Source organism: Paroedura picta, chromosome 1 (genome assembly GCF_049243985.1).
Source record: "Paroedura picta isolate Pp20150507F chromosome 1, Ppicta_v3.0, whole genome shotgun sequence".
In the NCBI taxonomy this organism is placed as follows: Eukaryota; Metazoa; Chordata; class Lepidosauria; order Squamata; family Gekkonidae; genus Paroedura; species Paroedura picta.
In genome coordinates this window covers 32680954-32706461 of record NC_135369.1, presented here as the reverse complement: position 1 = coordinate 32706461, position 25508 = coordinate 32680954, and the positions used below count along the sequence as shown (strand labels likewise).

At 43.5% G+C, this 25508-nt stretch overlaps 1 long non-coding RNA gene across 8 annotated transcripts; it reads left to right on the top strand.

The window, feature by feature from the left end:
* The first annotated feature begins 292 nt into the window (after nt 1-292).
* Nucleotides 293-20407, top strand: LOC143834978 (uncharacterized). Of its 8 annotated transcripts, XR_013229945.1 has the most exons (6): nt 293-467; nt 2557-2787; nt 8321-8409; nt 9369-9429; nt 12707-12916; nt 20215-20407. It is a non-coding gene; the product is annotated as an uncharacterized LOC143834978 (long non-coding RNA). The 8 variants fall into 8 exon arrangements; XR_013229975.1 differs by lacking the exon at nt 9369-9429; XR_013229960.1 differs by lacking the exons at nt 293-467; nt 2557-2787 and adding an exon at nt 4765-4967.
* The last annotated feature ends 5101 nt before the right edge of the window (nt 20408-25508 follow it).

Sequence of the window (25508 nt, the reverse complement as noted above, 5' to 3'; positions counted from 1 at the left end):
CTCCTTCGCTGCTGCCCCGGCCCGGCCCGGACCCGCCAGAAGCCGCTCCCACCCACCTCCGCCGTTCTCCCGGCGAAGGAGCGCCCGTCTCGGCAGAAGCCCCTCTCGCCCACCTCCGAACTGCGCTGCCGCCTTAAAAAGCTCTCCGAGCCCCGGGGAAGGCGTGGATCACCTTCCCCGGGGCTCGGAGAGCTTCTTAAAACTGCGCTGCCACTTTAAAAAGCTCTCCGAGCCCTGGGGAGGGCACGGATCGGCTTCCCCGGGGCTCGGAGAGCTTCTTAAAACGGCTCTCTGCAAGGCGGCGTGACTCCAGGACTCCAGCAACTTCTGATGAGGCATTTGACCAGATTGCCCACCAAATAGCAGGGAGCTGTTGTCGTTGTTCCTTATTTGTTCTGCAATCACCTCTTTAGCATTGGCTGCTTTCCCAGCTGCAGGCAAACACAGTGGATGCCAGAAAGAACAAGGTAAGAAGAGAATTGGGACAGGGATTTCTTTGTTTCCTTTGGCAAAAATAAAAATAAAAAATACCCCCTAACCCAGTGAGGCATTTCCATGGGGTGAATGAGACATAGCAGCTGCTCTTTACGCCCTGTTAAGCTCAGTTAACAGCAATATAGAGTTCGTGTTGAAGTACTGAATGAAGAGTAGGATAACTTTCAATTTGATTAACAACACGTATCACTCATTGTTTGGATAAAAGGCAATTACCACGATATCTAATAAAACAGTAGTTGCTTTTTTTGTGGATCACTAAAGCTGTATAATGGAGCTACCCACATATGGCTTTGTGGATAGATCAAAGGGTGGGGGGAGCCTTGAAAATGGCTTGATAAGTACTTAAAATGTTTGTGGAATGTTGAGAACAATTCAGTGTCCATTAAAACAAAAAAGAGAGTGGAAAAATTTCCATATGAAGCCTCAGAAAGAATCCAACTTCCCTACCACCTTCATGATTCTTCATCACTATATCTGATAATTACGTGGCTGGTCCTTATGATAAGAAAGCCACCCACAAACCAGATGAAGATTTCTACTTATTAGGAGATTTCAATGTTCAACAGGCACAGTTTCATTATGTCATATTTTGCCCCCCCCCCTTTAGTTAATTTTACAAGGCATATTCTCAGAAATTTTCAAGTCATACTCTTAGTCACATCACAGACAATTGAACATACATATAAAGTAAAATTCAGCCTTCATACATAACAACCCCATAACAACCAGACTCAAACGTCAGGCCGCCGCCGCCGAAAGCCCAGGACTCCAGCAAGGACTGCAGGTAGTCTCCCCCCCCCCATACCCACTCTCACTCCTGGGGGCTGCTAGCGCCCATTGCATTTCAGACTGCAATGGGCTATATTTCTAGTCTTCAATAAGGTAATAAATAACAAGCACCAAGTTTACTAGCGCACAGTGTGTTTAAAACAGACACTATAATATTTTTTAAAAATCAGGGTTAAATGGGATGCTTGAATGCTTGAAAAGATTATTTGAGTTCCTGGATAACATGGCTTCAATGGATTTGACACATTTGCTCCACTTTTTAATCAAGCTGTTACAACATGGGTCAGCACTTACCGCAGCCATGAGTCACATTCTGCATGGCGGCAGGTGCTCCAGACCATCGCCGGTGCAGTGCAGCAGAGCACAAAGCTCCGCAGTTCATTATGTTTCCATGGGGGAGCTGCAGATTCAGATTCAGAGTACCTTTATTGGCATAACATTGCAAAGCATAAAACGAAAATTTCAAACCGTTTCATATGTAACATCTATCGTAAAAGATTTTCATTTAAAATTGCCAGTAAAAACTTTGCTTCTTTTATAATAGCTGCTGAGTTGCTCCCATGGGGGAGCCATTTCATGGCTGGATCTGCTACAGTGGTGAAATGTTTTCCCTCAGGAAACAAAGCAGCAGCGGAATACTTCTGTTGTGTGGAGGGGCCATAGGGGTTTTTTAAATTGTAAAATAAAAATTAGTATACTGGTCTGCCCCACAGTATGGCAAATTGCTGCAAAGCCAATTGGGGCATTCTTTGTCCCCTCTGGACCACTGTAGGGCAGGGAGGAGCCAGGTCTGGATGGCCCTGCTCTTCCCTGTCCACAGGGGCCAGCCGCACACTGGCCCTGTTGGTCCTCTCAGCGGGCTAAGGGAACTCGGAAGAATCCACATTTCCTTATCCCAGGCAACTGGGGCCTGATCCTCAGCAGGCCCAGGAAGGAGCCTGCCTGGCAGCTATGTCATATAGAAGTGGGGATTTGCTCTGCTTCCATATGACTGCCCTCTTTTCTGCCCATTTGGAATCAGCCTGAAATAGGCATTCTTCATTAAGGGAGAGTTCAACAGGGCATGCAGATCAATTGATAAGAAATGTAACTGTGGTTCAAACCATTTAATGTGTTATTTAAGTATATAGGGATGATGGAATGTGACCTTCTGGCAAGAGAGCTATGCATATATTTATATTTATATTCCTCCTAGCAGGTGTAAGCAAGATGGTGACTAAAGAGAAATGTTGATATTTGCAATCTGAACACTATTGTGCTAACTTGCAGAACCTCATACAACGGCTGCCAGAGGAGAACAAAGCATTACAGTTGAGCAAAATGTTCTTTAGCACTTGAAATGAGATAAGATCAATGTCCAGAATGGCTCAGCAGGTGGAAGGTTCCCACAGATCTTTAAACAACATTAATTGAAATGGGACTTATAACATTAGTACGGTTAAAATAGAAAAGGCATACAATTGAACACTAACAACAAGCAACAGGTGACCCTCCACTTTGGTAAGTAAATGGAGTCTGCTCCTTTATTTAACGATTCTCTTTACATAGCCTTTTTTCTCTTTCCCTTTTTGAGACTGAGAATATATGTTGCCTTCCCATTCCCTTATGAGATAAATGATAGATGAGAGAGGGGGGTAGGTAGGTAGGTAGGTAGGTAGGCAGAAGATAGATTCAAATGGGATTTTATTATTAACAACTGACTTGAACATTATTAAACGTGCATGCATCAGTTGAGCGCTTTACCTAAATGGCTGCCAGAGGCGTGTCAGAGTTAAGGGTAATCCCACCCTGGATCCATGTATAAAATGGATTCATCTTCTCTTCAGTTATCCTAACCTGTATACCATGGCATATTGACAAACTGTCAGTTCACCATTATTAGTTTCATACTGGCAAACAGTAAGGATCAAACTAATAAAGCACTAGTCATGACAGCAGCCCTCTTCAGCCCCTGCCCTCAAAGCGTCAATCAGGGGTCGCTCCCTGCAGGTGCTAAAGGGGAAATTTTATTTGATATGAAACTGCTATTTTCCCTCCAGACCTCATTACTGGTCTAGAGCAGCAGCCTCTAATCTGGACACCTGGGTTTGATTCCCCACTCCTCCACATGCAGTAACCTTGAGCCATTCACAGTCCTGTTAGAGCTGTTCACACAGAGCAGTTTTTTGAGCTCTCTCAGCCCCACCTACCACACAGGGTGTCTGTTGTGAGGAGAGGAAAGGAGGGAGGGGTGAGTGTAAGTCACCTTGAGGTAGAGAAAAGCAGGGTATAAAAACCAACAGATGCTTATCATGGATGCTTTAGGCTGATCTTACATTGAGCAGGGTTGGATTAGACAGGCAGTATGATGTGTATGGTCCCTTCCACCTCTATGATTCCTCAATATCAAATCCCCATTAACATTTTGATTGGATTAACAGCACTCTCTAAACTCTGACCATGTTTGGGAAGACAGATATAATCCCAGGAGAACTGCTCCAGATCCATGCAAATCTGCATGAAAAGAGCCAAAATTGCAATTTTACCTTGATTGCTATTCCCAAAATAGACAACATGGACATGAAGATGGAGGATACTCAAACATTCCTGTGGAAATAGGGCATGGGCTGTGTCCATCTCATGTTTCTCTTGATATGCCATCCAAAGCTGGACAGCTCTCTAAACCCAAGTCGGGATAATGTTCTGAAAACACAAATGAGCGTCTGCAATATAAAACACAAATAGGAGTCATTGCCCAATTTGTACTTTCAGAAGAGGTGTAATGAGAATATATTCCCTACACATGATATATAATATACCCAACCATTGAAGACTGATGCAGGGCAGCTAAGCTGAACACAAGGAAGTAGCCCACCACTGTCCCAGTGGCCTGCCTGGTATTCTCCAAGTGTCATGGGCTGGGATGAGCCCTTCCCCTGCTAAGGCTAGTGATAGGGTTGCCAGTCCTTGGTACAGGCGAGAGATCCTTTGCCCACTTATTGTCAAGCCATGTTGTGGTGTAAGAATGCCATAACATCCCTTCTGAGGGAAGCCCAGAATTTATGTCATGTTTTTCTGGGAATTGTTTGAAACTCCATGGTTTTACCCTATGGATTTACCATAGGGTTTCCAGTAATTCCTAGAAAGCCATAGAATCATAGAGTTGGAAGGTACCTCCTTGGTCATCTAGTCCAGCCCCCTGCACAATGCAGGACACTCACAACCCTATCACTCATCCCCTGTAACCTGCCACCCCCTTGAACCTTCACAGAATTTGCCTCTCCGTCAGATGGCTATCCAGCCTCTATTTAAAAATGTCCAAAGATGGATATCCCACCACCTCCCGAGGAAGCCTGTTTCACTGAGAAACTGCTCTGTCAGGAACTTCTTCCAGATGTTTAGATGGAATTTCTTTTGCACTGATTTCATCCCATTGGTTCTGGTCCATCCCTCCGGGGCAAGAGAGAACAACTCTGCTCCATCCTCTATATGGCAGCCATGTCTCCTGAGCATGCTGGGCCTGCCAGCCATGGCAGTGACATCTTAAAGGCACAGGAGTGAGGCTTGGAATGCAGCCCCAGCACTCAAAGTGGACAGGGTTGGTCAGCAAGATAAGACTAGAAACCAGTTGGGAGAACTGGGGTCTTTCCCTATGGGCAGTAGGTCTAGCCTCTGCAGTTTTTTCAAGGCTGGATATACAGGTATGATGGCTCCCCACTTACTTTTCCCCTTAGCTGAGTGGTGACTTTTCCTTCTTTTTTCTGTTTAAAATGTATATAACATTTCTACCCAGCATAGGTTGCTGAAGAACTGAAAAAAAATCCTTCTTCAGTACAGATCAGAATATGGCACAAGAGAGGCTGATAGTTTTCATGCGTAAATTTGACAGGTGTAAAGAAGAAGAGCTGGGGGTGGTGTTGGTACTTTATAAGTCTCAAAATGGCTTACAATAGATAATAGACACTCTGTGTGGCAGGTGAGTCTGAAAGAGCCCTCAGAGAACTGTGACTGGCCCAAGGTCACCCAACTGGCAGCATATAGAGGAGCAGAGAATCAAACCTGGTTCTCTAGATTAGAGACTGCACTACACCAAACTGGCAACAGGAATGAGAGAAATGTTGTATAACTATGTAATATTTATTATTTATTTATTGTAATAGACAGTTTGTATGAAAATATAGCTGTTTTGTTTTACAAAGTGTTGTTTGTAACTGTGGAGATAGATGACTTAGTTGATACTCCTTCGGGGGTAGTCAAACTGTGGCCCTCCATCTGTCCATGGACTACAATTCCCATGAGCCCCTGCCAGTGAACACAGTTTGACTACCCTTGAGACAGGTTTATTTGTGAGAAAATTACCAAAGTTTGTGGAGGCAGGAACATACACACAGGTTTCAATTTTCCTTTTTAAATAATTGATAGGGATCACTCCCTCCCCTTTTCTTAGGAGGCATTTTCATCAGAGGACTAACAGTTCCATTTCTGTATTTTAGGATCCTCTACAATCCTTCAATCTCCTCCTTTTCTCTCTCTACTCTCCATATCTCCCTAACTGCCATTTCCTTAGATCAACAGCAGTAGAATTCCATTTGAACTTCTGTCAGTCAAGGTTTTCAGATTCATCCAATGCGTCAGCAGTTAACCGTCCATCACAACAGGCAATCAGTTTTTTGTTGGGGCAACCTTTTATACCATATTTTCTCTTCATCCTTGAATAAGTCAGAATCCCGTTCACTTGGCACAGCCTCTATACCTTCTCCCTCTCTCTCTTTAGGAATGGGGGCTGGGGATTAAAATAGCTGGTACCAGCTGGTACGGAGCTTTTTGGCTGGGTTGCCATCAGTATGCTGATGACACCCAGCTCTATCTCCTAATGGACGGTCACCTGAACTTCCCCCTGGAACCATTTTCCAGATGTTTGGAAGCAGTGTCTGAATGGTTCGAGCAGAGTTGCCTGAAACTCAACCCCTCCAAGATGGAGATCCTGTGGCTGGGGTGAAGGGGGCGGGAACAGGCAGTGCGTTTACCCACGCTAGCAGGGGTGCAACTTACCATCGTGCCCCAAGCTAGGAATTTGGGTGTGACCATTGATGCCTCCCTGACTATGGAGGCTCAGGTCAAGAGAGTAGCAGGCCAGGCATTTTTCTATCTTTGCCAGGCCTGGCTACTAGCGCCCTACCTGTCCCCTGACCACTTGGCCACAGTGATCCATGTGACAGTCACCTCCAGGATAGATTTCTGTAACTTGCTCTATGCAGGCCTACCCTTGTCCCTGACCCGGAAACCACAGCTGGTGCAAAATGCAGCTGCCAGGGTCCTCACTGAAACATCTTGGAGGGCCCACATCCAGCCGGTGCTGAGGCAGCTGCATTGGCTGCCAATTGCTGCCCGGATCCGGTTCAAGGTTTTGGTTTTAACCTTCAAGGCCATACGTGGATTAGGATCCCACATACCTGTGGGACTGCCTACCACTCTATGCCCCCCGCAGGGCCTTACGCTCTGTGGGTGAGAACCTGTTGGTTGTCCCCGGCCCGAAGGAAGCACGCCTAGCCTCGACCAGGGCCAGGGCTTTTTCAGTAATAATAATAATAATAATAATAATAATAATAATAATAATAATAATAATAATAATAATAATAATAATAATAATAATAATAATAATAATAATAATAATAATAATAATATCTTGAGCCACAAGGGGCAGGACCTAGATTTTTTCTACAATTCCAGTGCATAATTTTGCATGACAGAGCAAAATGAATTTTAGAGGCTGAGGAATCTAACAAATGCACCTCCGCTGTGCTTAGTTAAGAATACAATACAGCCAGGTTTAAAAATCATGTTTGTATCTTAAAGAGCAACAGGAGCTTGCCTCTGTTATTTAAATCAATATACAGTTTCGTAGCCTTTCAAATAAGAAGAAATAAAGTATGACTTGTGCCTAATAATGTTTTAAAATGATTAACCAGTTATACATGATACCTATGGGGTTATCTAAAGTAAGCAGTAGGATAAGTAATAAATGTTAGTTTTTTATTGGGAAAAACTGACCTCCACCATCTATGGTTGAGGTATTGCAGAGCACAGATTTTCTGGAAAACGGTTCATGAAGTTATCAATGGAATTTGAATATTATTTTTGATCAATCCAGAACATTAAAAAAAATTAATTACATTCAAATCTTCCTAGGTGCTAAACAGTCAGATTCCTGATTTAATAGACAGTTGCGAGCTTCTTGCAACAAGCAATTAGAATATGAGCGTCTTATGTTTAATTTGATGAATAGTTCTGTCTTTGTATCTGTTTATATGGTTTGGTATGTCAATAAAGGTGCTGTTGTTGATGTTGTTAATGTGCATAAGAAACTGGAACCCTATTTATTGTCAGTGAAAGGGATGCCAGACCCCCTGGTGACTGTGGAGTCCCCCTGGTTTTGGCTACTCCTCTCTGTCATACTAGGTATCGGAAGATCCTGATGCTTCCTAATAGGGAAAGATGACTTTAAAAGTTTATGATGCTCTGAGAATGGTAAAATTAACTGTACTGTAACATTTTGGGAATATAAGGTATGAAGAAGAAAATTAGCAACCTTTAATGTTTTTCATTTAAAGTAATTCACAGCATATTATAGAACAGCTATTTAGATATTTAACTTTAGTCATAGATTAGTATATAAAACTGTGATCTGGTAGCTAGAAATGAATGTATGACAACTGACATTCAGACAGAATGTTGCTGCATAAAATTGTAATTAATGCAATAGTGCTAAAATGTATGATCTGCAAAAAGAAAAAAAACCAAGAAAAAATTTAAATGATATCAGTGGATGAGTTATCAATGGCTAGATCTTGATGAATATGTTCATTAAATTGTCACTGCAAATGTTAGAAGTAAAAGTTTGCAATTTATCATATGATTCTAACAAAACATGATTTGATTGAGAATACGATTCCTGAAGAAAATGTACATCAACCTTAAGCTCCTTTAAGTCTCATTGATTGATATTTGTAGCATTTGTGACCTTTTCTTTAACTCAGGGTATTTTCTTTTCCAGTTAATGGAGAGATCTCTTCACACTTTCAGCTATGAAGGCCTTGTGCCTTTTCTCAGTCCTTCTTGTCTATGTGATGCTGGATCCTCCAAGTAAGATATAACTGAACCGATGGATATTTTGAAGGGGATGTATATGAGCAGACAGAACTATTGCATTACAACTAGTGACATTTCCAAAAAGCCCCCTCCCCCCATGAAAACTGCTTATTTGCCATTGATGAGGGAATATAGACATTCTCTTGATAGGGATGAAATACAGTAAATCATTACGTGTATGTGATATACATCTTTCAGATCATTAGAATTAGAAAGTTCCTCCCCTTCCCACGCCCTCCAGTCCCATCACTGGCCATTTTGGGAGGGGGCTGGTGGGTCAACATGGCCATATATGGTCATAACATCCAATAAATGTTTAACATTTTTAAAAAAATTAACTTCCACCCATTTGGAAAATTCTTCCAGGGCCGTCAAGAAACTATAGGATTCACAACACCCCCCCCCCCCTCAAGAAAGTCTGGTTTAGATCCAATGCAAATCAGAACTATTCTCAAACACATTAAAACTGTAATCCTAAAGACATTTTCCTAGGGGTTAGACTTATTGAATAACAAAGGATTTGCACCTGAGTTTGCTTAGGATTTCTCAACCCAGTAGTGTTATACTATGTGGAACGGTGCAAAATTTGTAAATGCAACAAATTTCTATAAACATTTTGTAGATATGAATTGTCTTACAGCATGCTCACATGAAGATGAAGAAATAAGAGGACTCTATATTTGTGTGTGTGTGTGTTTTTGATTGTGTGTGTGTGGGAGTGGAGGATTAGATTTGGGTTTGGTAATTTTGTCATTCAAAAAACTTGACTGGAGGGGTCATAAAGCTAGCCATATTAGGGACTACATTCAGTAGGTATTTCCTCTAGTCTCTTTATTACCTTTCCATGGAATGAAATGTTGAGGGACTGGAAACCAAGGATTTTTCTGTCTAAATTTCACACAGATCAGAGGGATAATTTCCATTCAGTACAAAATAAGTTTCCTGTTTTTCAGTTGGTACAAGGGGACATGAACAGGCATGTGTGTGAAAATTTCCTTGTATCATCACTTAGGGGTAAGGGCCTATTCCTTTTTCTATAAAAATATATATATATAGAAATGGATTTGTACATCCTATGTTCCCCAACATGCCTTGCTGAACTCAGTTGGTATCAGTACTTTTCTCCCAGAGTGGATGCCTTTAGATTTTGGAGCCTGGGCCAAAGAAAATTATTATTCAAATAGGTAGGTACAGTGAAGTTTGATAGATGGGAACAGGGTCTAATTCCCCTCACCATCATAATCTGGTGATGTATAAAATAATTAGGTCCTCACTGCTGTAGATCTGATGAGGCAGGCCTACCTTTGGGGTCACCTTCCTCATATCATGGATATACGTAGATGTATTGTACTTTACTGTCATGGAAGAAGTGGGTCTTAAATCTCTTCCTCCACTCTTCACACAGTCTGCAGAACAGGTCCTCCAGTCTCTACATTCCTGGCTGCCTGGCAACATGCACAAGCCACTCAATGCCTTTGTCCCCCACAACACAGATGACTGCATACCTAATATGTGTGGAGGAGAAATCTTAGTCTTTGCTTCTATGTCTCTTAGCCAGCAACAAGCAGCCTATTGTGAACCTGCTTCAATCAGCCAGTCTTCCCTGCCTGCTTGACAGACGTTTTATCCTTGCCTGGCAAATGCTTACACAGGAATGAAATAGCTAATTCCAAACCAAGCTCTTTAGCATCCATAACGTTCTCCCAAATCTAGTAATACAGTACAAGGACCAAAAATGGAAATACTGTGCAGGGAAATGCCTATCAAAAATATTCTGATGCCTAATCTCTTAGGGTGATCTGTAACGGATTTCCACCTTCCCCAGGGAGGTGGGCTGCTTGTGTCCAGTCATAAATGTCTGAATACCATTAGGAAGCCCCCATGAGTTACCACCATTAATCATTAATCCCTGGCTGTTACAATACAATACAATACCTTTATTGGCATAAAGCAGATTAGGAGGCTATACAAAGATAGTCAAGATACATCGGACAGTTTAAGTTTAAAAACTGAGGACAGAAATTTAGCCATAATAAAAGTGACATAGGCATCCTTATCACTCAGTAAAAATTGGCAAACCAAGTTTCTTGAATGGTTTCTCCATTTTGGTATAAGAGGTATGATATGCCTTCTCTGTTGAGTGAACAAGGGGCAATCCAGTATGATATGTTGGATGGTGTCAGGAGAACTTGATTCACAGGTACATAGTCTATTTTCGAAGGGGATCTTGGCAAATCTCCCTTGTAATACTTTGGATGGAAAGGCGTTAAGCCGAGCAAGCGAAAACGCTCTGCGATAGAGGGGATTTGCCAAGTTATGGAAATAAGCCAGCATTATCCCGTGCTTCACTTGGAGACCAAGCGCACGGGGAGAGCAAATTGCTGGAACAGTGGGATGGATTTTTTTGAATTCGTGATCAAGTAGCCTTTGTTTGATTTGGCACATAATGGAAGGTTCATTCAGAGATAGGATGTAATCGTAGTCAATGCCAATTTGTTGGAGTGTAGTCAGGATGGTAGAGAACCATTTAAATTTAAAAGAGTCTCTCAGTAAACAGGCCAATAGGCTATCTGATCGAACCCTAAAATGCAGTTTTAGCCAATATTTAAAGGTGAAAATCCAGGCCTTAGTTTCAAGAAGATTATGTCCAGTTTCAAGACATAAAGAGGAGTAAGGGACGCAATTTGGAGTTTTCAAAATCTGCCGGAAAAAGGCAGACTGTAACCTCTCCATGTTTTTGTTAAAACCTGAGATCCACAGAGGGATGCCATATAAAATTTGGGGGATAATTTTAGAGTCAAACACACGACAGACAGCTGGGACAAACTGATTGCCTTTAAGAAAGAAAAACCGGTTTAGATGGGTAATGGAACAGTTAGCCTGCAAAGTAATCCTATTTCTATGTTTGGTCCAATGCAAATTATGTTGGAAGGTGATTCCTAAGTATTTGAAACATTTGACCTGCTCGATTTTATGACCACCAATGCGCCAGTTTGAGGGAGACCACTTCTGTGCAAAGACCATCACTTTGGTTTTTTTGAAGTTTATCGATAGGTCATTGAGTTGGCAATATTTATGGAAAGCATTCAGGTATCTAATCAGACCAATTCTGGAATGGGAAAGCAAGACGGTGTCATCAGCATATAGAAGAAGTGGGATTGGCAATTTATCTAGTTTGGGTGGATGACCATTTGTGAGTCTTAGGGTTTTTGGAAGATCATGTAAAAAGAGGTTGAATAAGTGAGGAGCAAGGACGCAGCCCTGGCTGTTATAGTATCCACAGCACCTTTCATATTTTTCCTCAGTAAGGAGGACAAGAAAACCAACAGGATGCAAGTAGAGTGAATGTGAAGGCAGAGATTTATATTTGAAAAGTAAAAGTTGAGACTATAAGAGAAGCTAAGATCAAATCAGTGGCATATTTAGTCTGACAAACAGGTACAGTGGCCAAAACCTACAAGAGACAAATAGAAGCCAAAAAACAGAGTGCCAATTTATTCAAAGGTTTATGGTCACTGAGCATGGGTTCCTTTTAATCATCATGGCTAACAGTATTCTTATATCCTTATGATGGACAGCTGACCTGCACAATCAGCTGAGAGTTTTGTCTTGATTACCCTCTCCCTGCAAAGGTCAAGCCAGGGATGCAGCAAAAATTGATTCACTAGGGCAGTGGTCCCCAACCCCCGGTCCGGGGACCGGTCCCGGTCCGTGGATCAGTTGGTACCGGGCGGCGGCTCCTCCTCGACCTCCTCCCCAGCTGCTGCCTCGGGGGCTGCCCTGCCACTCTCACCTTTGGTGCTCTCCAGCGCCCGCCATGGCTGGGGCTCCCCCTTGGCATGGCACTGCACAGCTGCTACTAGCAGCGCCCCCCAGCAGGCAGCAGGAAGTCAGGGGCACTGGCAGGAAAGCAAGTGGAACAGGGGCTCAGGCGGCAGTGACGTTCCTCGGCAAAAGACTACCCCCCTCCCCGGGCCTCAGTAAAATTGTCAAGCGTTGACCGGTCCCCGGTGATAAAAAGGTTGGGGACCACTGCACTAGGGGACCAGAACCCATATTCCAGATGATCTCTTATCAGTTGGGAGTAGGCTGCAAGGAGTCTGATCCCTGTGACTAGTCACAGACAGGTTCAGATCAACCAGACAGCCAGTGAATTAATTGGTTTCTTCATCACCATTGGTGAACAGAATTTGAGCTAAACCATCCTGTTACATCCCTTGACCATCCCAATGTCTTACCTCCAGTTGATTTTCACTGTTCTGCTACCAACTTCTTTTTTTCTTTTCTACAGGTATCATTGCAATTGTTTTGAGTGAATCTGCGTGTTATAGGAGAGTAGGTGTATGCTTGCTGCAAAGGTTTATATGTCCATACCCGTCTACTAAGTGGATTGGATTTTGTGGTCCATTTTCAAGTTGTTGCAAAATACCGGATTAACTTCATGAAGGCAAAAACTCCTAATATAAAAAGTCTTTAAAGTTAATAAAAAGGTGCAATTCAGGTGAGCACATGCACAATCATTCTAAAGATATTTTGCAGTCATCATGGGGGATTCCAGTGGGTGTGAAATATGGAAGCATTTATTTCAGGAAATAGAATATCCCATCAGCCTGTGTACAAAAACAATGTTAATGGAATAGTAAGCAGAGTTTAAGAGCAATTAACAAGATATGCTGCAAAGTTTGATAAAAAAACCCCAAATCACCAGAGGTGCTTGAACTCTATTAATTTTACGGAAAGTAAACTTCTCATGGGATCACATTGATAATCATTGTGTGAGTTAATGTCAAGATGAATGACATTGACTGGACTGCTTGCATTTGCACCTGCGCAGACAGCAGTATCTGTACAAGAAGTAAGAACTAATCACCAGAATTGCTGGGTTAATGGGCAGACATCCCCAGCTAGCCTCTCAAATTCAGAAATCTCAGATTATTTTTGGTATTGTTTATTTTTTAAATTTTGCCTCATAAAAAACAGGTGTGGAGGCTGATAGGTAAATGGGCACTTGTAGCATATGAACACCTATGAAGGCCATACCAAATCAGGCATTGATCCCTCAGGGTCAGCATTGTCTACTCAGACTGGCAGCAGCTCTCAACAGTCTTCAGCTGATGTTTTTCACATCACCCACTGCAAAATCTGCAAAAACAGGGCACTATCATTACACAGTTTTGAGAATTGATCCGATGCACTTGAACAGCTCACCAAATGATAATTTGCCAATTTATGGCCACTTATCAAGGCATAAACTGAACTGGCAGATATTTAAGTATATTGATATTTGTTGTTGTTAGTTGCAAAGTCGTGTCCTACCCATCGTGACCCCATGGACAATGATCCTCCAGACCTTCCTGTCCTTTACCATTCCCCGGAATCCATTTAAGTTCACTCCAACTGCTTCAGTGGCTCCATCCAGCCACCTCATTCTCTATCATCCCCTTCTTCTTTTGCCCTCAATCGCTCCCAGCATTAGGCTCTTCTCCAGGGAGTCCTTCCTTCTCATGAGGTGGCCAAAGTATTTGAATTTCAATTGATATTACCCCTTGCCAAAAGGTGCAAAGCAAAGAGGAGGCTTTGATTTTGAACTGTGTTTATGGTTTGGTGCTGCAGTTGTATTATTGGTGAAAAGCCGTTGCATCGTAAGATGCATGATTTCCATGAAGAAAATTTTAAGTTCAAACCCCGACCTCTCCAAGGAAAGGAAAGGAAAGGAAAGGAAAGGAAAGGAAAGGAAAGGAAAGGAAAGGAAAGGAAAGGAAAGGAAAGGAAAGGAAAGGAAAGGAAAGGAAGCCATTTCTATGCTCAAGACAAAACAGTTCCTGCCTTTCTTATTAAATGAAGTTGAGCATAGGCCCTTGCATTGGCATGTCTGTAGGTGGTTGGGGGGGGGGAGGGCATGGTCAGGTTGGGTACCTGATCTTTCAGCCTGGGAACACTCCCTGTCAGAGGGTGAAAGTTACACCAACAAAAACCATGGCATGCCATGACCCATAGGTGCCAATTGAACTGAAAACTCAGTCCCCCCCCCCCCCCATGCTGCTGCCTTGCCAGTTAGGCTCAGAGAAGTTCTCCATGGAGTCCAAACTCTCTCCCCAACATCTAATCTCACCCTTCACTCTACAAAAACTTCAGCTAGGACATCTTAAAGGTAAAGGTAAAGGTATCCCCTGTGCAAGCACCAAGTCATGTCTGACTCTTGGGGTGCTGCCCTCTAGCGTTTTCTTGGCAGAATCAATACAGGGTTGTTTTGCCATTTCCTTCCCCAGGCATTACCGTTTTACCCCCCAGCAAGCTGGGTACTCATTTTACCGACCTTGGAAGGATGGAAGGCTGAGTCAATCTTGAGCTGGCTGCTGGGATTGAACTCCCAGCCTCATGGGCAGAGCTTCAGACAGCATGTCGGCTACTTTATCACCCTGCGCCACAAGAGGCTCTTACAACTCAGTAATTAGGGCATGTGGCATGGGACTCTTATCTCAGAGTTCAGTGCCAGGTAGATTTGGAACAAACAGCAAGGAATTTTGATGGTACCAAAAAGACAGAGTGGGTTCTAGTGGGTTCTAGATCAAGTTAAGCCTGAATTATCCCTAAAATTGGCCACATCTTGAGAAGACAAGATAAGAAGAACACAATCATTTTAGGAGAAGCTGAAGGCAGTAGGAAAAGAGGAAGACCCAACAAGTGATGGATTGGTTCAATAAAAGGAGGGATTGATTCAATCCCCTGCCTCCAGTTTGCAGGGGAAAAATAAGACTGTTAATGGTGGGATGTTTTGGAGATTATTACTTTATTGAATTATCGTACTGGAAGCCCCTTGACAACATATAATATGAACAGAGTCATATAAGTTCATAACAGCAAGCTAAAGAAGGAGCCCAATTGGAACTTAATATCTAACAAGATTTATTTTATTATCAGCTTTGTAAATCAGTGTTCTGACTTTGAAAACTTCATGCTGGAACAAATGTTGCTAATCTTTAAGGTGCCAGTGGACTTCTTTTCTATTGTTCCCAAACATAGCTTGCTTCTGATCCCAATGGCCCTGTATGCTAAAAGTTAAACTCAAGTCATGCACATAGGGTTGCCAAATTCCAGATGGAACCTGAAGATCATCCAGAATAACAACTAATCTCCAGATTACAAAATCAGTTCCCTTGAAGCAAATGGCTACTTTAGAAGGTGGTGTCTCTGTCGTTATACCCCACTGAAGCTCCTCCCCCAAACCCTTCCCTCCTCAGGTACCACTTCCAGATCTTCAGGAATTTTCCAGCTGGGAGTTGGCAATCCAACTTTGCACCAGATCATTTTCAGCTCAATGGATGACATTGTGGAAATATATCTTCCCATAGCAAATGATGAAATGAAGGCATCTGCTGGTTCTATCTCCTCCCTCAGCATCTGCACCAAATTATGTTGGTCTTGGGACTAACCCCCAAGTGGGCCTCAGATCTGGAACTTCTGGTCTTCCTTCTCCATTGGAGACAACAAGTGACTTGAAAATATCTCCTTAATGGAATTTTTCAGTGTACTCATATCTGCAACAGAAAAGTCAGCTCATCATAAATCATCATACATTTATTATCCTAGATTCAAGTGGGAAGTATCTGAGGAAGTGTGAATGCACACGAAAGCTTGAATAAAACTTTGTCTTAAAGGTGTCACTGGACTCTAAATTAAGCTGCCCATCTGTCCCGAAAATCCCAGGACACACCCGCTTCCCTGGTCTTCACCCTGGGTCCTGCCCGGGTCCTCAAATGTCCTGCCAGCAGCCAGCCAGCCAGAGCCAATGCCACGCAGATGCACAAAAAGCCCGCAAGCGCGCAGGAGGCTCGAGGGACAAGTGCGCGGGAAACAAGGTGAAGCCAGAGATAGAGAGAGGGAGGAAGGCCGCCACACCGCCGCCGCACCGCCGCCGCACCGCCGCCGCACCGCCGCCGCCACTGCACACACTACGCCGCCACCGCCGCATGCATTATGCTGTGGCAGCAGCAGCAGCGCATCCCGCCTTACAGCCCCAAAATGTTGGTCACCCTACGCTAATTTTTTTCTGCTATTATTATCCTACTAGTAGTAAGTCCATTGCATGCTGTAATGCAATGGGCACTAGCTCATGGTTTGGTGGGGGTTTAGTGCCTCACTTAGAAACTAGTAACCCTAAGAGGAAGTTTCTCTGGGCACAGCAGTCCTGACCCAAGTCGGGGTCATGCACACCAAGGAATTCAAGAACATAAAAAAAATCTCTGGCACATCTTGTCTTCTTGAGATACAATGCATCATAAATTTCTGGCATCCATAATGCACAGGGTTTTACACAAGTATGTCGCACAACATTATAAAAATGTGTGCGGTAATCTGCATTTCAGGTTAACATAGAACGTTCACAGTACTCTATCTACATTGCCTTCCCATTCAGTCTTACTTAAGAACCCCATCAAGTTTCAACCATGTGGATCTTCAGCCTTTTCCTGACTGTCCTTCCATGGCTTCTCTTGGCTGCTCCTAATAAGACATGCAACAAAATAATAGTAAAGATAATATTAATATGAATTAAACAAATTATGAAATTATAAGGCTGATGGGACTTGCTAGTCATCTGAATGATGGTCCACAGCATCTAAAGATCTACTAAATTCTAATTTAAGTTTTGCAAAAAAACCCCTGATATCATTGAAGTTCATAACTGACAGGCTCAGTATGTCAATTTACCAGTTTAGAATGCTTAGCTGTATCATTAATGCTGTCAACTTGTCCCAGAAGCTCATTCTAACTGGGATGTTAACTAAGCTGCCAGATGTGCTCATGTGCACATGTGTCTGACTATCATTTTTGCCATGAATTTACTAGTGGCCTTAGGCAAACTATTCCCTCACAGTATCATTTCATGGCTGCCCTTCAGGATGATTGTACAGACCTGCCTCTTTCTTCCATGGAACTGTCTCCGAGGGAACAGATCTCTGTTAGCTAGGGATGAGCTGTGATTCCAGGGGATCCCCAGATCCCACCTGGAGGCTGGCATCCCTAAACTTCAGTAGGGTACCCTGCCACAGGGTCCCCCTCCAAGGCAGCCTTTGTTTGGCCTATGTAGCTTATCTTCATACTAGAGATAAGATGTAATTCCAGCAAATCTCCTGACCTCCCCCGCCGCCGGAACAGTTGGCTACCCCTGAGTTGGAAATATTCTTTGACATTTAGACGTGGGGCCAAAACAGGATACGATGGCTCCAAGTCCAACCTCCTACCTTTTTCACCTGGAGACCTGCTCTTTATAGTCTGGAGACAAGCAGTCACAGTGGAATCATAGAATAACAGAGTTGGAAGAGACCTCCAGGGTCATTTAGTCCAACCTCCTGCATTATGCAGGACACTCACAACTACCTGCCAACCCACAGTGACTCCAATTTTAAGCCCAGATAATCCCCCCCCCCCAAGAACACCAGAATCCCTGGCCAGTCTGGCCTGGAGGAAATTTGCCTCCCAACCCCAAAGTGGCAATCCCTAAGCCAGCAAGAAAGGGTCACAAGAGCCAAGCATGGCGGAGATGAAGAGCGATCTGCCAGCTGAAGTTTTCTGGGTGTATCCCGTGTGGCCAATGGTTTCTGGCCAGCCCTTACCAACAACAAGTTTTCAAGAGCCTGTTGTATTGTCTTCTCAGCAGGCTTTACCCCCAGCCCTTAAATAAAGCAAATCAACAAACCAAGTTCAACAGGGCATGAAACAAGCTACTGTCATTTATAGGTTAACTGACTTAAAATGGGCATTCCATTTATCCCTTGTGACTCATTGCCATTGACAGACCCAAGAATTTGTCCAGTCCTTAAAAAAACAAACACCATATAAATAATGGCCCTTCACACACAGATATCTTACTGCAGACATTCAGAGCAGTAAGTCTTTAATCTTGACTTCGGATTCTGTGCCCACCATTCTTTTTCCTCTAGCATATTTATTCTGCAGCTACAATTTTTTTTAAAAAGAAAGAAATAGCACTTTTCTAAATTGGGGTGAACATCACTTATGATGTTTGGGGGTGGAGTCCCAAGGTTTATTTTACAGTTATGCAGTTGCCCTAGTACAGCTGTGCAGTGACATCCAGCAAGCGCCTTCCATAAATCTTTGTGGTTCAGGTTTTGTGCATGCTTTTTAGTGTTAGTCCATTGAATGAAAGAGAACAGAAAGTGAAAGGGGAAAAGCTGGCAAGAGATTTAAAAAACAAACAAACAAAAACTGACAAGCTGCTGTGAAGCCCTGGTTCCCATGCTGCAGAGTACATGAGGATTTTCTGCTGCGTTATCAGCCACTGTGAAAAATGGGAAAAAATCACACATGTTGATTGTGCAGAATGCACAGTAGAACCTATTGGCACTGCCATTGTAAGCCACGATTGTTGGCAACATGTGTAGGTGTGGCTGCAACTCCACCATGCTTTGCACAGGGCTGCAATTTGTTTGCAGAAAGAGGCCTCTAGCAGAAGCTCTGGAGAGCTTTTTAAGTCTTGTGCCACTAAACTGAAAAATAGGGAAGGTATTTTCATAGACGCCTTAGTGCAGTTGCACGGTCGAACTCGTTTATGTGCGGCAAAGACTCACCGCAGCCGCTGGTTGATGCTGCGGAGGGCTGGCTGGAGGCGGACGCGATTGCCCCAGCAGCCCTGGCGGGCTGCGTGCTTGCGTAAAAAAGGAAAGGCGGGATGGTGGCGCCTATAAAAGCGCCACGTGTGCAGGTCCCAGCCTCTTCTCCAGGACGCCGCGGAGCAGCTTCCCTCCCTCCCACCCTATGTGAATGTTTGAGGTGGATGTCCTCTGTTAATTTTTCGTCACAGTTGCAGGTTTGCATGGGATGGAGCCTGTTGGCAGGGAGTCCGGTGTGCGATCGGACTTCCTGGGGTTCGGGACCTCCGTAAGAGGTGGCATGTAAACGAGCGCAGCTTACCCAGCTGGGAGGCCAGGGGCTCGTTTTGCCAGACGGCCTGGGGGCAGCCAAATGAGGTGGACTCACAATGGCTCCCCCACATAGGTCGCTTCCCATAGGGTGGACTTCAGTAGGCAAGGGGATCTGCTCTCCCGGCGGGGAATGGTGCGGGTCCCCAGGGCACCTCTGGACTCTGCGCGTTGTGGTGCAGTCTGCTGACTGCTAGGTCAGGCTCCCTCTCCCATGCTGCGCCAACCCTCCCATGGGGAGGTAATAAAGCTGTGGCCTTGTTTATACCCAACATTCTTGTGTCGCATCTTATTCCAGCCCAAATGCCCTCCTGTGAGTCAATTGCCCATACTTGCAAATTTGTGTGGCTTTCTCTTTGTGATTCTGCATACTGGTTGTGAATTTGTCAGTTTTTTAAAAAGTCTGTCCTGTGAGGATTGTATTCTTCCTTCAATATTCAATAAAAGATATATATATTTTTCCTCCCCGTTGAAACTTTAACCAGGTTGTTTAGTCCTTTTCTTTAAATAATAGGGAAGGGGAAATGGAATTTTCACTGATGACTAACATGGCTGCACAATAACACTAAATTCCTGCCCTTCCTTGCAAAGTTGCATTATCTTCTCTTTGCAGTCTCTAATTTGATCCTGCACACTGGCCATGCCCTTGGCAGTTTTTAAAAGCCTGTCCTGTGCAGATTGCACTCTTCTTCCAAATGGATTGATCCCAAGCGATTCTTAAGTTTGGTGGTTTGCAGAAGGTCCATAGTTGCAAGTTATATTAGATAATTATGAATCAATTATGAAGTACCTTCCTTGTATGTGTCTCCATAATTTAAAAAAAATCCCGTATATTAACTGTAAATATTTTCCCCTGCAGTTTCTACAGAAAGTAAAGTTGAGGACTTGGAGAGAAACTTCCAGCCATGATTGTGTAACCAAGTTCCAACACTGATCCATTGTTGCTTGGCCTCTGGAAAATATTGTCATACAATGATAACTAGACCATACTGACTGAAACATCTGTTGTTCTGTTTCTTTGTGCATATTTTAATTAAACACATAACATACTGCTTCGATCTAATTGTCTGTGTGCACACAGGAGAGAGTTGCCTACTGCCATGGAGAAGTTAATTTTCTTTTCCACTTACAAGAAAAATCATCCTGTTTTTAAAACAACTGTAGCTGAAATAATAAATTCCCTTTGTACCTGGTCTCCAGCACTGGGCCCATGGCTCCTCCCCCTCCCCTCTACCACTGCTGCAAGGACATCATACATAAATGTATTGTCTGCCCTTGAGCAGACAGCAGTTTTCTTGGGGAGGGGAATTTAAGCTTCCACAGTATGTTTTCCCCAAAAAGTTTTTAGATTTTTCTGCAAACCTGGAGAGTATATAGGGCTGTCAGTTTTGGCTTGAGAAATTCCTGGAGATTTAGGGACAAGGTTTGGGGATGGCAGAGTTTGGGAAGGTCAGGGAGCACAACAGGTATGAGATGTCATAAAAGTAAATGATGGAATACAGTACATTGACTTTACATGAGTTTTTTTCCTCATAATAGAAGGGTTACCATCCCCAGCTGAAACCCCAACAGAAGAACTGGGGGTCAGGGTTAAACTTCTTAGCATAGTGTTAACAAGCAATAATACTTCCAGAAGAAAGCTCGAAATAATGTCATCACATTGTAACAACAGTGTAGGACTCAAAAGTCCTACACTGTCAAGTTTAGTGGAAAAGTCAAGTTTAGTGGAATCCTTGGGTGGCACATCATTGCAATGACATCAATTGTGGTTAACTCTGGGAGTGACATAGCATGTAGATGCATCACTGAATCCTCTCCTCTGTTTTTCCTCTCAGCCTGGTAGAGTGGATGTGGGCAATGGAGTACCTGACCACCACCTATGTACATTATCCCACCTTCCAAAACTATTCCAGGAGAATGAGCTAAACAGTCTAGAGATCAGTTGTAATCCCAGGAGAACTCTAGAACTTTAGATTCGATCTGAAGGTTGGCTATGTGGCCTATCAAAGTGCTGCCTTCTCCCTCAAACCATATGTGTAACCAGTCCCAACAGGGAAGGATTGGTGCTTATAACGTATCAGCAGAAAAGAGAAGAAGATACTTTACCTTTCTGATGGTCCATAGTTACAAAAAGTTCATGCCCAATTCTCAAGAGGTAAATTCTCAAGACAAAAACTCATTCACTATATTTGCAGTTCTGCTCCTTAACTTAACATGGGATGAGAGGTGAAATCCTTGTGAATCTTGGGCATTCATTTCTGGAAATATGTAATATATTCCTGACAGCAGGCATTTTGGGGGACATGTACATTTCATGCCACAGTTGTGTGCTTTGAGGTATTGCTTATGGACATGAGTTGTACACTGGCAGTACAATTAGTTGTGTTGCATTCCATATTGTTACCAAAATTGGAAGTTATTTTAATTTAGTTGAGGAAATTAGCTTAGCAAGAGGGGGTAACAATGGGACCACCAGCTATTTATACCAAGGAATTTCCTTAAGAAACTCTGAATAAACCAGTCAAGTGTAAACTGGAAGTTATTTTTCTTAAGGAAAAATAAGTTTAAAGACATACAATAAGTTTAAAGACATGTCTTAGTTCAGGGGTAGTCAAACTGGGGCCCTCCAGATGTCCATGGACTACAATTCCCAGGAGCCCCTGCCAGCGAATGCTGGGAATTCTCCTGGGAATTGTAGTCCATGGACATCTGGAGGGCCGCAGTTTGACTACCCCTGTCTTAGTTTAAAGACATACAACCCCCTCCTCAAAAAAAAAAAAAAAAGCCCATAAAGCACACACACAGAGTGATCCAAAGAAAATTAGTGTTGAACAGGAATAGCTTTTAGGGAAAGGAGGTGAAGTCAGCAGATTAAGCAAAAAGGCCAGTGCTTCATGGAAAGAAGAGGGGAGCCTACATACAAATAGGCGTATGCGGAGTACAAGGAACACACACACACTGACTGGTACTGGGTGCTCTACTTTTATAGAGAAAATGTGACCTATGTTTGATGTTTTAGCTCTTAAAACAAATCCCCACTTCCATACGACATGACATCAGGTTGCCGCTCTCCCAGACCTGGTGCAGATCAGGCCCCAGAAGCCCCAGGCTAAGGGAATGTGGATTCTTCTGAGTTCCCTTAGCCCACTGCAGCAAACAGGGCCTGTCCCGTGGCAGGCCCGTGTAGAAAGGGAAGAGCTGGGCCTTCTGGGTCTTCCATGTCCTACAGTGGCTCAGAAGGGGGAAAAGAATGCCCTGGTCGGCTGGGATGGACTTTATTTTGCAGGAAGGTGGAATTGCCTTCCAAAATAACTAATCCACCGCTGATTTGTTTCTTGGGAGGGGACACATTTAAGTGGCACTCATTGAACTCCAGTAATTTGGGTGATGCTATTATGTCTGATTGTGGTTCTAATTTTTAATTTGTTTTCTGTGGTTTTACACAGACTATAAAGTTTTTTTTACAGTGTTTTAATTCCTGTAAGCTGTCCCGAGATAGCATGTCCGGGAGAGGTAGTATATAAATCCATAAGCAAACAACAACAACAAGAAAATTAAAGTCAAGGTGGTGAATAGCCCACTCTTCTTTTGCTAGGAGACTGCTACTACCGAACCAGTTCTCTTTTCTGTTAGTGTTATTCTTCTTTAAGAGCCTCTTGTAGCGCAGAGTGGTAAGGCAGCCGCCTGAAAGCTTTGCCCATGAGGTTGGGAGTTCAATCCCAGCAGCCGGCTCAAGGTTGACTCAGCCTTCCATCCTTCTGAGGTCGGTAAAATGAGTACCCAGCTTGCTGGGGGGTAAACGGTAATGACTGGGGAAGGCACTGGCAAACCACCCCGTATTGAGTCTGCCATGAAAACGCTAGAGGGCGTCACCCCAAGGGTCAGACATGACTCGGTGCTTGCACAGGGGATACCTTTACCTTTACCTATTCTTCTTTTGACTTTGTTACTTGGGGAAGAGCACAGGACCCCGAGATATTGTACCACTCAAAGTCCAGACATATCCATGGACATTTTAGGCTAGACCATAGGATTGTTCTGTTCACCAATTCAGGCTTGCCTGATCCATGTAGGAGGGTGAATGAAATATAAATCAAGGACATTTGAATTTGTGGGCTAATGAGGCATGTACCCTAGAAACATCTTGTCCTTTCCTTTTGTCTAGAGCTCAGAAACTTAACCCTAATTATAGTGGAACATCGGTCCATCAGGTCCTTGAATTGGTAACTCTATGTCTTCATTTGATACCCTTTCCCTTCCCATTGCAAAATCATATGCTTAAAAAATAGAGGCACATTTTCTCTCCCACCCTCTATTTGGTCCAATTAATGAATTTTCAAGCTAATAATGCATTAAGCTGGGACAGCAGGACTTTAGATTAATTATGCATACCAAGTATCTGATTTCTTTTAAATACACTGTGGAAGGACCATTGAGATCTGGCCTAGGAGGAAACAATCAAGTTGACAGATAACATGTAAGGAACAGACAATACTTTCCTTTAGTCATATCTGATGTGTATGCCTAAATGAATTTGTTCTATGATGCTTCTTGTACTTTTTAATGACAAAGTGGGCTGGGGCATAAGAGCGGCATTCCTGCTGTTTGCACATTCTTAGGATGACAACTACAACAAAACACTGCCAGGAAGATCACTGTTATAGAGATCAATAGCCATCTTTAGACAATACTGGGAGAGAATCAATGTATGGTACAAAAAGGGAGACTGAAGAAGCAAACTTTGCTCCTGATCTACATGTTGTGTTTGAAAATCTGGGGGCATTCATTCTAGAAGAAGAATTTTTTTTGTTTTTATACCCCACTTTTCATTATCCAAAGGAGTCTCAAAGCAGCTTATAATTAACCTTCCTTCCTCTCCTCTTCCCACAACAGACACCCTGTGAGGTAGGTGAGTCTGAGGGATCTCTGGGAGAACTGTGCCTGGCCAAAGGTCACCCAGCTGGCTGCAAGTGGAGGAGTAGGGGAATCAAAGCCGGTTCTCCAGATGAGAGGCTGCCACTATCAACCACTACACTACACTGGCTCTTATGCAAGTGTAATCTCCAATGAGTTTATTGACACACCATTTAGAGATGGGGGATTATTTAGAGATGGGGGATAGTTGGACACATCATGCTGCCTTATACTGAATCAAACCATTGATGTATCAAAGCCAGAATTCTATATTCTCACTAGCAGCAGCTTTGCAGAGTCTCGCATGAAGGTAATTCACCTGAACCTTTTAACTGGAGGTGCTGACATAGCTGATGCTCTGTCACTGAACCACTGCCTCTGCTGAAGCACAATCACCTTTAGGCTGCCAACTCCAGCCTGTGCAATTCCTGGAGATTTGGAGGCAATGGCTGGGGAGGGCAGAATTGGGGGAGGAGAGGGAGCTCAGTAGAGATGTGATGCCACCAAGCCTGCCCTCTCAATGGGGAACTGATCAGTATAATCTGATCAGTTATAATTCCAATAAAAACGTCAGGTCCCACCTGCAGGTTGGGAACTATACCCCTTTCCTTCCAGGTGATTAGCACTCTCAAAGCTGCCAGCAGCAACAATTTGCAAGGCAGGCAACATTGTGTCTGTCCCAGCCCAATCCAGAGCACAGGCAGCGGAGCCAGCAGAGTACTGCCAAACAGCAGGACTGTTTCAGGGACAGGGAGCGATGCCCCACAATGCTGTGCAATGATGTTTGTGCCTGGAACTGATATCACAGCCTGCTATAGTCCATCTCGAGTGGTGTCACTGTCTGCTCCCATTCCTTGCTCCTGCTTGAGAGAAGAGGCCAGGAACCTGGTCCCCCCCCCCTCCCTGAAAATAGTAAGCAAAGAAAACTGAGAAACCCCTCAAGGTAGAACACAGTTCCTTCACCTCCTACTTTTAGGACAACAGATTTGTCATGTGGGGGAAGCTGTGTAGCCTCCTTTGCTGTAGCTCCCCCTTTCCTACACTCCATATATGTAGCATGGGCCAGTTTTTAAATGACAGCCATGTAAGGAGAAGCAGTGCTAACTGTACTGAGACAAATTACAATAGGCTTGCTTTGGCACATGCAGAAAAAGACTGCTTGGCTATTTTTCTGGCAAAATGCTCCACCTTCCAAGAGTCCTATAAAAATGTGGATTGTGCAACATCTGTTCACTATAA